Source organism: Piliocolobus tephrosceles, chromosome 6 (genome assembly GCF_002776525.5).
Source record: "Piliocolobus tephrosceles isolate RC106 chromosome 6, ASM277652v3, whole genome shotgun sequence".
Classification (NCBI taxonomy): Eukaryota; Metazoa; Chordata; class Mammalia; order Primates; family Cercopithecidae; genus Piliocolobus; species Piliocolobus tephrosceles.
In genome coordinates this window covers 128,987,738-128,998,674 of record NC_045439.1, presented here as the reverse complement: position 1 = coordinate 128,998,674, position 10,937 = coordinate 128,987,738, and the positions used below count along the sequence as shown (strand labels likewise).

The window sequence follows — 10,937 nt, the reverse complement described above, 5'->3', positions numbered from 1 at the left end:
AATACATAATAGGTTGTATTTCCACACAAGGGAATATTATTCAGCAATAAAAAGGAATAAAGTGTAGATATGTGCTATAACATGGAGGAATCTTGAAAACATGTTAAGTGAAGGAAGCCAGTCACAAAAGACCACATATTGTATAATTCCATTTATATGAAATTTCTGGAATAGGCAAATCTATAGAGACAGAAATTAGGTGTCTCACTGCCTGAGGCTGAGCCATATGGGGCTGCAGTAGGCGTAGGAAATTGGGAGTGAGTCCTAATTAGTACTGGGGTTCTTTTAAAGGGTGATGAAAATGTTATAGAATTAGATAGTGATGAGGGTTGCACATACCTGAGGATATAAAAACATTCAAGTGTATGCTTTAAATGGGTGAATTGTATGTAAATTATATCTCAATAAAACTACTTTCTTTTTTATTTTTTCGAAAAAGAACAGAAGCTGTTTGAACAGATGTTTTGGGCCTTTGGGTAGTTTAGTGGATGTAGATGGAGGTAGAAGGGCATGGGGGGATAATGGGCATTTCTTGGCATTACTGTGTTATCACACTGTCACACAAATGCTACCTTCTCCTCCATCCACTAGCTAAGAATGTAATAAGTTGTGTTTTAGTGGAGATTGTATAACAATGTATCTTTTTAACCTTACCTAGCACTGGGGCTGGAATTGTGCATTATTCTAGTTGACAGGATTAATCTTACCATTCTCGTATCTATTTCATTTTTTATGTTAAATTCAGATGCTTTCTTGTTTTCAGGGTTAAGGTTATACAAAATTGTGTTCTGCCCATCGGTCTACCCTACACCCTCCTTTGCTTTTTGTTCATACCTATTCAAGTTTGTGTCATTTTTCTTTTTTACTTCCTGTAATTGGAACAATCTCTTGTTTCGTGAGTGTGTATATAATCACTTTCTTCCTTAAATGCTTGCTTCAGTGAAATTTTACTGACTTAAAGATATTGTTTCCTGTGAATTAGTATCTAGTTATATGTTTTGAAATAAATCTGTTCTTTTAAGGCCTTAATAGTATTTTTAAAAAATTGTAGTATCAGCTATTTAATCATTCTAAATATATTCCAAAACTTCTAATTTGGCTTTTGCTGTAATATTTGCCTTTCTGATGTCTTGGACATAGTGACGACTTTTCAGTAGGAATGTCGTTAAGAAATTAGTCATTGTGTACCACAGTAAACACTTGGTAATTAAGGAGTTTTTAATGTATGCTAGTCACTGTGCTAAGCACATTACATGCTTATTTAATTCTCACAACTTATGAGGTATAGAAATTATACTATTTATAGATGAGGAAACAGACTCAAACAGTAATGCTGGTTATTCTTGGTGTTAACTTTATGAAATCACAAAAATCTTTTAAATTATAGCTTTCCAGTGTTGAGGAGTGGCTTTCATAATGTATGAATTGTGGATCTGTTTGTGTTCTTCAGTGGTGTCTTAAAAATTTGTAGGTTTTTTCCTAAATGGAATCATACAATAGGTATTCTCTAGTGTCTGGCTTTTGTCCCTCAGTAAAATGTTTTTGTGATTCTTCTGTGTTTGTATCTTTCAGTAGTTTGTTCCATTTTTCTGTTGACCAGTGTTCCTTTTATGTTTAAACTACAATTTCACTGTTTGCCTTTCAAGGACTTTTGGTAGTATTATGAATAAAGTTGCTATGAAGATTTGAGTACATGCCTTTGTATGGACATATGCTTTCGTTTTTCTTGGGTAAATATTATACCAAAGAGTGGGATTTCTGGGTCATATGGTATATGTATATTTTATTTCATAAGAAATTGTGAAACTGTTTTCCAAAGTAGTTGCATGATTTTACAGTCCCATCAGTAGTAAATGACAGTTCCAGGTTTCTCCATATCTTCACCAACACTTTGCATTCTGAGCCTTTTTAAGTTGAGCCATTTTAGTGGATGTATACTTGTATATCCTTATTTTAATCTCCAATTATTTGATGACTAATGATGCTAAACATTTTTAATCTACTGAGTGTCTCTTCATACATCTTTTTAAGTTAAATGTTCACATCTTTTGCCCATTTTTAATAGGGTTATTTGCCTTCTTATTACTCACTGTAAGACATCTTTATATATTCTACACAGAAGTCTTTTTTTCATTTTCTCCATTATGTTGTGAATATTTTTTATCCCTTAAAGGTGTCTTTCAAAGAGCAGAAGTCTTCAGTTTTGTTGAAGTGCTATTTGTCAGTTTTCTTCCTTATGGTACCTGCTTTTTTGGTGTCCTGTCTGATAAATGTTTGCCTTACATGGGGCAGTGGGATTTTTATCCCAAACTATACAATTTTGAGAAGTTTTATAGTTTAGCTTTTATTTATAGGTCTACAGTTCATTTTGAGTTAATTTTTGTGATTGTTTTGAGGTAATGTCAAGGTTCAAGTATCATTTGTTGATAAGGTTTTTCTTTTCCCCTTGAATTGCCTTGACATCTTTGTTGAAGATCAAATGACCATATTTGGTTAGATTTATTTCTGGATTCTCTGTTATGTTCCATTGATTTATGTTTTGTTATTACAAGAGCACACTGTATTTAGTGTTAAAATTAGGTAGTGTAAATCCTTCAACTTTTTTTTTTTTATACTGTAAGTTCTGGGGCACGTGTGCAGAACGTGGTCTTTTGTTACATAGGTATACATGTGCCATGGTGGTTTGCTGCACCCATCAACCTGTCATCTGCATTAGGTATTTCTCCTAATGCTATCCCTCTCCGAGTCCCCCACCCCATGACAGGCCCCGTTGTGTGATGTTCCCCTCTCTCTGTCTATGTGTTCTCATTGTTCAGCTCCCATTTATGAGTGAGAACATGTGGTGTTTGGTTTTCTGTTCTTGTGTTAGTTTGCTGAGAATGATGGTTTCCAGCCTCTTCCATGTCCCTGCGAAGGACATGAACTCATCCTTTTTTATGGCTGCCTTTGTTTCTTTTAAAAATTGTTTTGGCTGTTTATAAATTTATAAATTTTGAATTTTTTGCCAATTTTTACAAAAATGCTTTTTGAGATTTTGACTGAGATTGTGTTGAATCTATAGATCAATTTAGGGAGAATCAGTATCACAACAGTATTGAGTGTTCAGCTCCATGAACATAGTATATAATCTTTATTTTTGTAGGCCTTCCTTAATTTCTCTCAGCAGTGTTTTCTAGTATTCAGAATATTAGTCTTGCACATGTTAAATTTGTCTCTAAATATTTCCTGCTTTTGAAACTAACATATTTTTACAAAACTTAATTTTGCATTTTCATTACAAATATGTAGAAATACAGTTGATGTTTAATATTGATCTTGTATCCTATACCCTTGCAAACTCCACTTCTTAGTTCCAGTTACTTTATTGTAGATTTTTTTTTTTTTGGTTTTTACTGGGTATGATGTGTGAGAATAGAACCTGTTTTAATTCTTCCTTTCCAATCTGGATGCCTTTTCTTTTTCTTACATTATTCAACTGCTTAGGACCTTCAGTAAAATAGCAATTAAAAATGGTGAGAGTGGACATTTTTGTTTTGTTCCAGTCTTAGAGGGGGAAATTAGTCTTTTACCATTAAGTATGATCTTAGCTGTAGGTTTTCTGTGGATGCTCTTTATAGGTTGAGGAAGTTCCATTATTTTTTAGTTTGCTGAGGATTTTTTTTTTTTTTTTTTGAGGCAGGGTCTCCTCTGTTGCGCAGGCTGTTGTACAGTGGCACCATCATGGCTCACTGCAGTCTTGACTGCCTGGGCTCAAGCAATCCTCCTGCCTCAGCCTCCCAAGTATCTGGGACCACAGATGTGTGCCACCACACTCAGCTAATATTTTTTTGTTGTATTTTCTTTCTTTCTCTCTTTTTTTTTTTTTCCTGAGGAGTCTCACTATTGCCCAGGCTGGAGTGCAGTGGCATGATCTCGGTTCACTGCACCTTCTGCCTACCAGGTTCAAGCAATTCTCCTGCCTTAGCCTCCTGAGTAGCTGGGACTACAGGCATACACCACCATGCCCAGCTAGTCTTTTTTTCGTATTTTAGTAGAGTCGGGGTTTCACCCTGTTGCCTAGGCTGGTCTTGAGCTCCTGAGCTCAGGCAGTTCGGCTGTCTCAACCTCCCAAAGTGTTAGGATTACAGGCATGAGCCACTGCGCCTGTCCTTAATTTTTGTATTTTTTTGTAGAGATGGGGTCTCACAGTATTGCCCAGGCTGGTCTCGAACCCTGACCTCAGACAGTCTTCTTGCCTCAGCCTCCTGAAGTGCTGGGGGGTATAGCTGTGAGCCACTGCACCTGGCCAGTTTGCTGAGTTGTTTTTTTTTTTTTTTTTTTTTGAAATTTCTTCCTGAATGGGTGTTTTGTTATTTCTCTGTGTCTACTGAAATTAATCACATGGTTTTTTTTGGCATGTTAATGTAGTGAATTACATTGATTTTTGAATACTGAACCAACCCTGTATTCCTGAGACAAACCCCATCTGTACTGATATTTTCTTTATATATTTTGCTGGATTTGACCTGCTAATATTTTGTTAAGAATGTTTGCATCTGTACCCAAGTGACACTGGTATGTAGTTTCTTTTACTTGTGGTCCTCTTGACTCATTTTGGTATCAGAGTTATTTATACTGGCCTCCTTAAATATGTTAGAAAGTGTGTCCTCTCCTTCTGTTTCCTAAAGAGATTGTGTACAGCTGATAGTAAATCTTTAGCTGTTTGCAGAATTCAGTAGTGAAACCATCTTGGAGTTTTCTTTGTGGAAAACTTTTAAATTATGAATTTAGTTTATTCGATACAGAAATTATTTAGACTTTTCTTTTTGTGTCAGTTTTGATAATCCGCATGTTCTAAGAAATTTTATCTACTTAAGTTGTCAGTTTTATTGGCATAAAATCACCCTTAGTATACTTCTAATGTTTGCAGCGTTTGTAGTGATGTCCTTTCTTTTATTTCTGATGTTGGTAATTTGTGTCTTTTTTCTTGACCAGTCTAACTAGAAGTTCTTTTCAAATAACCAACTTTACTATAATTGATTTTATCTAGTTTGTCCCACATCTCTTTTACCAGTTTCTACTTTTATTATTTCCTTACCTCTACTTTTAGTTTAATGTGCTCCTTTTTTCTAGCATCTTAGGGTGGAAGTTTGGAACACTGTTAAACCATTATTTTTTTTCTAAAATATGCACTTAAAAGCTGTAAATTTCCAAGTACAGTATCTTTAGTTTTACCCTATATAATCTAATAATGTTTTTACCATTTAGTTTGACGTATTTTTAAAATTTTAAATGATTTATTTGATCCATGAGTTATTTAGAAATCTTAATTTCCAAATGTTTGGAAAATGTCCCAAAATGGAAAATGTCCCCCCCAAAAAATGTCCTTTTTGTAACTGATCTTTAATTGTTTTGTGGTCAGAAAACAGTTTCTATGTCATTTCAGTCCGTATAAATTCATGTGTCTTGTTTTATGGTCCAGCATATGTTCTTTGTTGTTGATTGTACCAAGACACATGTATATTTTCATGTTTGTTCTTGTAGTGGTTGGTTGTAATATTCATTTAAACCAAGGTGGTTTATAGTGTTGTTCAGGTCTTACATATCTTCACTGATTTTCCATCTACTCATTTTACCAGTTAGTGTGAAGGGAATATTTGAATCTCCAGCTGTAATTGTAGGTTTATCTATTTCTCCTTTTATTTCTGTCAGTGTTTGCTTTATGTGTTTTGGAACTCATGAAATTATTGACTGCATACATGTTTAGAATTATTTGGTAGTTTTGATAATTTGACATTGTGAGCATTATGAAACATCCCTTTATTAATTCTCCTGTACTCTTCTTTGATATTAATATAGGCACTCCTGCTTGTAGGATTAATATTTATATGATATATCCTTTTCTATTTTATGTTTCTTATCTGTGTTAATTTAAAGTAGTATCTTATAGGAAACATATATATAGTTGGGTCTTTTTTTTTTTTTACTTAATCTGACAATCTCTACTTTTAATCTAGTATGACAGTCTACTGTTTAATTGAGGTGTGTAGACCATATATATTTACTGTAATTATTATTATAGTTAGATTTAAGTGTACTATCTTACCATCTTTGTTCTCTACTTGTCGTACCTATTTTGTGTTTTCTCTTCCTCTTTTTATACCTTTTTTGGATTATATGTTTTAAAAATAAGCATTCCATTTAATCTACTTTCTTGGTTTATTAGTTTTATTTTATGTATTTGGTAGTTGCTGTAGGGTTTTACAACATGAATCTTGAACTTATCACAATCCACCTTCATCACTTTAGAAATAATGTAAGATCCTTACCGTAGGGTACTTCCAGTTTCCTTCCCTTCATTCTTTTTGCTATTGTCATTGATTTTATTCTATGTATGTTATTACTGTACATTATTACTACTGTTGCTTTATACAATCAAATATCTTCTTAAAACTTAAATGTCTTATAATTTGTCACATGCTTACCATTTGTTACTCTTTCTTTGTGTAGAGCTAGGTTTCTATCTGCTCTTTTAAAAAATTTAATAGACTGTATCTTAGAACAGTTTTAGGTTTACAGAAAAATTGAACAGAAAGTACAGAGTTCATATATGCCACCCTAACCCCACCCTTTGCAGGTTCCCTATGATTAACCTCTTGTATTGGTGTGGTACATTTGTTACAATTGAGGGCCGATACATTATTATTAGCTAAGTCCATAGTTCACATTAGGGCTCACTCTCTGTTGTACAGTTCTGCTACCATTTTCTGCTTCTTAAAACTCTTCCTTCAGTGTTTCTTGGATTGCAGGCCTCCTGGTAACAGATTGTCTCAGCTTTTGTTTGTTTGAAATGTCTTTATTTCCCCTTTGTTGGTGAAGAATATTTCTGCTTTATATAGATTTTAGCTTACAGAGTTTTTTTTTTTTCTTCTTCTTCTTCTTTCTAGCACTTTACAGGTGTAATTCCTTTGTTTTAAACTTGTTGCATTACTTTTGACAAGGAGTCTGGTAATTCTTATCTTTGTTCCTCTGTGTGTAATGTGTCTTTCCACTTCTTTGGGTTCTTGTAAGATTTTCTCTGTATGACTGGATTTCTATTATGTGCCTTGGTGTGGTTTCTTTGTGCTTAATCTGCTGTATGTATGTTGAGTTTCTTGAATATGTGTGTTCCGTTTTCCTCAAATTTGGAAATTTTTTGGCCCTGTTTCTTCGTATATTTTTTGTTTCTCCTTCCTTCAGCAATTCCAATTACATTATTTTTAGATTGCCCTTGATATTCTCACAGGTTCTTGATGATCTGTTTTTGTTTTGTTTTGCTCTTTTTGCTGTTTTTACATCTTCAATTTTGTGATCTTCTTTTCTGCAGTTTAATCTACTGTTAATTCCATCCAGTTACTTTTTTGAGATACTGCATTTTTCATGTTCAGAAAATGCATTTTATTCTTTTAAAATTATCATTTTCTTTATTGTTCCTTTAAAAAAATCCAGCAATAGATTTATAATATTTTGAAGTTTATGCCTTTAAAGACATCCTCTCTTGCTTCTGGGCTTCTTTCTTTTATCAGATTTCCCCCCTAGGTGGTGTGGATCACACATTTCTTCATTTTCTTATGTTTAGTAAGTTTTGATTGACTCCTGGACATTCATCACACTGTTGTCTGGATTTTGTTGATTTCCTGTCAAGAGATTCTAATTTTGTTTTGGCAGACTGATAAATTTCTTGCAGACATGCATGAACCTTTTGAGCTTGCTTTTAAACTTTGTTCTGGCAGATCTAGTGTAGCCTGTACTATTATAGGACTACGTTAGCACTTGGTGGTGCTGCTGCGTCATTTTCTACTGATTGCCCAGGTTTCTCTGGGTGAAACTTGAACATTCTGCAGTCTTATGTAATCTTTGGAAATTTTTTTTTATTATAGTGCTTCCTGATCATTGTTCTTTGCCTGGCCTTGTGAATTTCACTTTATTCATGCACACATTCGATGAAAAACTATAGAGCTGTGTTGTTACGTGTGGTGGCCATTAGCCATATGTGGCTCTTGAGAGCTTGAATTATGGTTTTTCTGAATTTAAATGTGCTGTGTGTGTAAAACACACTGTATTAGTCCGTTTGCATTGCTATAAGGCAATACCTTAGACTGGATAATTTATAAAGAAAAGAGGCTTGTTTTGACTCATAGTTCTGCAGACGTATAAGAAGCATACTGCTGGCATCTGCTTCCAGATGAGTGTGTCAGGAGTGTTACAGTCATGGTGTAAGGGAAAAGGGGAGCAAGCTTGTCACGTGGGAAGAGAAGAAGCAAGAGAGGGCAGCAAGAGAGAGTGGGTTGGGGGGAGGTACTACACTCTTGAACAACCAGATCTTGTGTGAACTCAGAGTGAGAACTCATTACCAAGGGGAGGGCACCAAGTCATTCATGAGAGACCTGCCCCCATGACCCAAACACCTCCCACCAAGTCCCACCTCCAACATTAGGGATTACATTTCAACATGAGATTTGGGTGGGGACAAATATCCAAATCATTTCACACACACTGAATGTTAGGGATGTAGGTTGGAAAAATGTATATGAAAATCTCATTTTTTAAATATCAGTTACATCCGGAAGTGATAATATTATGACTCTATTGGGTGGTATACATTGTATTAAAATTAATTGCACCTTCTTTTTACTTTACAGTGTAGTTACTAGAACATTAAAAATTACATTTTAGGTTCATATTATGTTTCTTTTGGGCAGTGCTGCTCTAGAATCCCTCTGCAGATTTCAGGAGCACTTTCTCTCCTGAGTACCATCCTTTTTGCTAATCTGTCCCACAAATTCCCACTACCTCAGACTTCCTGAATTTTTATCTGTCTCATGTACTCAGTGAGTCCTCCATATTCTTCTTGGCTTCCCTTTTCTGCACTGTCATCCTGACTATGCATCCAAGCATTTGTAGGGACACTTTCCCTTTTTCCAGGCCTCACAGTGCTGAGCTGCTCATTGTCTGATGTTTTATAATTGTAGTTTTATATATTTTATCAGTTTTCTAGTTTAGTTCAATGGGAGAGCATGTCCGATACCAGTTGCTACATCATGGCTGGTAGCAAAAATCTTAAGGCATGAGGAGTTGGGTGCCCTTATGAGTTCACCTTCATTTGAATTAAAAATACCCTTTGCAGCTAATCCTAAATTTTGATTACAAATGAAATTCACAATTTTGTGAGTTTCATTTTGGATTGACTTTGGAACTGTTTTCATATAGAAACTTTTGTTTTCTTTGACACTGCATTATGCTCAGTACAGAACATCCAGTGAAATTTTGATTGTTTTCAAATGTAAGATAGTACAAATAATTTGAACACTGGTTGAAGTCATTTCATTTAACCATTCTTACTAGTATGGAAAATTGGAAGCTGAGAAAGTTGTACCATGGTATAAAACATGATATTCAACATTCAAATGTCCTTGATAATGCTTCAAAGGTCTCGTTTCTTTCAGGAGTACCTTCTATTAAAAAAGGTGTTTTGTTTTTAATCACCTATTTGAGATAGGAAAAAAACAAATTATATTTTTTTGGACTCTTTCATACACCACTCGCCACGGGATACTTTGCCTCCAGTCACCAAAACGTTTGTGAGGGTTTCCCACTTACCAAGCAGTTCTCCAGTGTACACAGCTGGATTTCCTATAATTCAGTTCAATTCTAATACTATCTACCTGATACTATCAGACCCTACAGGTTGAGGGCTCAGCCTGACAAGACTGGCCCACTTCGGATGCCAATTGCAAGTCCCTGGTTGTGACCTGTACTTCTGATCAGTTGGCTGTAAATCAGGGGTTCTCCCTACCTCTTCTTCTGGTTTGATTAATTTGCTAGAGCAGCTCACAGAACTCAGGGAAACACTTTATTTATGTTTACCCATTTATTATGAAAGATGTAGATGAATGACCAGATGGAAGAGATGCATAAGGTAGGGTGTATAGAAAGGGGCACAGAGCTTCCATCCTCTATCTGGTCATGCTACCATCCAGGAACGTCCACGTGTTCAGCAATCTGGAAGCACTCCAAACCATGTCCTTTTTTTTTTGAAGGGTTACCTAGGTATGATTGATTACATACATCAATGACCGTTGGTAATCAGCTCAACCTTCAGCTTCTCTCCCCTCCCTAGAGGTTGGGAGTTGGGACTGAAAACATTAACCCTCTATTCATGCCTGGGTCTTTCTGATGACCAGCACATATATTGAAGCTACTTAGGGCCCCCTAGTCACTAGTCATTTCACTTGCGTACAAGAGACACTTGCCACTCCAGCAGAAACCAAATATGTATTTCTTATTACATCACATTATTTCTATCCATGTGATTTGTGTGATATTGTATAATTTTTAGTTCTGGTAATTGTCATATAGAAATGTTAAATATATTTTAAAAGGTATTATGAAATTATCAATAATTGTAAGTATTTCACAGCAGGTATCTACCTGTTCATGGTCTCTATCATATAGAGATTGATGTACAATGTATATCTGAACCTGCTCAAATGTACTGGTCTTCTGAGACTGAGGTTTGCTTTGCTATATTAGGCATTCATTTTTTCCCCACCTCTTTATTCAACAAAAGCATTTACTGAACTGTGGTTATGTATAACAGTTAAAAGCATTCCTGGATTCTAATCCTGGCTTCACCACTTTACTAGCTGAATACCTTGGGAAGTTGCTTCTTTGGTATTTGCGTTGCGTCTTGAGAATAGTAATGGGGTAATAATGAGGTTGTTGTTGGCATTACGTCAGGTAATGACATGTAAAGCAATTAGTATGCTGAATAGCATATGATAAATACTCAAGTATTACTGCTGCTCTTGGAGTTGTTGTTATTACATTAGGCTTTCTCTGGGTACGTTGTCTATAGTTTTAATCTCCTTCCTCTGACAGTACTTCCTTCCCTGCTTAATTTTTTTTTTCTCATTAAG

The 10,937-nt window shown here is 35.1% G+C and overlaps 1 protein-coding gene across 6 annotated transcripts in view; it reads left to right on the top strand.

Annotated features, from left to right (window-relative positions):
• Window positions 1-10,937, top strand: part of MEF2A (myocyte enhancer factor 2A) — a 161,552-nt gene that overhangs the window by 22,211 nt on the left and 128,404 nt on the right. The window lies entirely within an intron of this gene.